Source organism: Olea europaea, chromosome 2, assembly GCF_002742605.1.
Source record: "Olea europaea var. sylvestris chromosome 2, O_europaea_v1, whole genome shotgun sequence".
NCBI classification, from domain to species: Eukaryota; Viridiplantae; Streptophyta; class Magnoliopsida; order Lamiales; family Oleaceae; genus Olea; species Olea europaea.
Window position 1 is genome coordinate 18,147,975 of NC_036238.1, and position 2,491 is coordinate 18,150,465.

Consider the following 2,491-nt stretch of genomic DNA (forward strand, 5'->3'; position numbering starts at 1 on the left):
AATAAAAAATAAAATATTATATAAAAAGGTTTTAAAAACATGAATAGAAATGAATATAGAAAAAATCATTGAACAATTAGAAAAAGTTTATGGAGAAAATTCATCATTATTGTGGAAACCATATCACCCAAAAGCCAAAATAGAATTAACAGAAAATGTTATAATAAGAGTAAGACCAATGATGTATACAATAGAAAATATACAAGAATTTAAAAATCAGATAAAAGAATTGTTAGAACAAAAACTTATTAGACATAGTAATGGACCTCATAGTAGTCCAGCCTTTATGGTTATGAAACACTCTAAACAAGTTAGAGGAAAAGCTAGAATTATTATAAATTATAAAGAATTAAACAAATATACTAAATTTGATGGTTATTTTCTACCAAATAAAGAAGTACTAATAAATCTTGCAAGAGGAAAACAATATTATTCTAAATTTAATTGTAAATCAGGATTCTAGCAAGTAAAAATGGAAGAAGATAGTATACAATATACTGCATTTAGCACACCTCAAGAAAAATATGCATGGTTAGTTATGTCATTTGGTTTGAAAAATGCACTACAAATGTACCAAAGAAAGATGGATAATATATTTAAAAAGTTTAATGAATTTCTAATAGTTTATATTGATGATATATTAATATGTTCTAATAGAAAAGAAGAGCATAGAAATCATTTAATCAAATTTATTAATGAATGTAAAAAAGAAGGAATTGTACTATCTAAAAAGAAATCTATAATAGAAAAATAAGAGATAGACTTTCTTGGATTATCAATAGATAAAAGAGAGATAAAATTACAGAGTCATTTATCCAAAAAGATAGAAAATTTTCTAGATAAATTAGAATCTAAAGAACAAATTCAAAAATTTTTAGGATGTTTAAACTATGCAGAAGGTTTAATTGAAAATCTTTTTAAGAAAAGACATAAAATCCAAATTTTACTTAAAAAACAAATACTAATGGATGGAATGAAGAACATACAGTAATAGTTAAATCATTAAAAGAAAAATGTAAAAATTTACCAAAATTAAGGTTATCAGATAAAAAAGATAATTTGATTGTTAATACTGATACCTCAAATAAATATTGGGCAGCAATATTAAAAACAGATCTAAATGAAATTTGTAGATATTCAAGTGGAACCTTTAGCCAAGTAGAAATAAATTATACTACTCATGAAAAAGAATTACTAGCAATTATTAAAGGAATAAAAAAGTTCTCATTGTTTTTATTATCCAAGAATTTATTGTTGAAACTGATAATTCTCAAGTTGCAAAGTTAGTCAGGAATAAATTACCATCAGAACCTCAATACAGAAGACTCCATAAATGACAAGTTTATTTAGCATTTTATAATTTTGATATAGTTCATATTAAAGAAGTTAATAATTTTCTTGCAGATTTTCTAAACAGAAACATAGAATTTGCTGATGGATAAAGCTAAAACCATGGAGTTATACCAATCCATTCTACATATGCAAGAAAGGACAAATTTTTTTAAAGAAGAATCTGAACATATAAGTTCTGGAACAACCCAGATCTCAAAGATGTTCAACTCAAATATGAAAATATTGTTGAATATCACTACTGAACATCATAAATATGCCATTGAACTCAAAAATCAAGTTGATGCAATTGCAGCACAACTAAAAAATAAACTGTTTGAAACAGATATACCAAAGAGCTCAAAAAATGAGTTTTCCAAATCAATACCAAATAGGGATAGCTGGAAGCAGCAGTGGACCCAGACGTGACAACATACCAACTGATAATAAAGGAGATTCCATTTCTGTATCATCAACCAAGAAAGTTATGATACATGGAGATAAAAGAGATACCAAAATAATTAGCATCATAGACCAAGAAGATAAAATCTCTTTAGATCCAAACGAAGAAAAATATGTCGAGATAGTCAAAATCGCTCATGAAATAAAAATAAGTGATTCATATTTCATTTCTCCGAGAAATAATGTTTATCCCCAGAATAACAGCCATGGAAGGAGGTGACCCTTCATTCATAAAAATCAAGACAAACTATGGATTCATGGATTTGATTTATCCAGGAAAAGATTTTATTGAAATTTCAAAGTTTGATGACACATTCATTAAGGAAGTATCCAGATTTGCCAAGAGAAGAAAGATATTTTTAAAATTCTATTTAATCAGTCCAGAATATAATGAAGTTGTTTACTATCCAGTTGAACACATAATCTCAATTGGATATGTTGCAGCTAATTTCCAAATTGACGTTACAGAAAATAATAGAAAAGTCCCAACAGTGACAAAATCATGGATCAGACATAGAAGAGCACTTGGAATTAAAGTCATATACAATATTGCCAAAAATTTGTTTGATAAAAAAATTTCGTACTTATGCCAATATGAAAATTGGATGCTGGTATCCAATGGAGGATATGCAAAATTAGAAATTTTAAAGGACTATATTACAAGATTTGATATACATCAATTTTCAGGATATCCTACCAC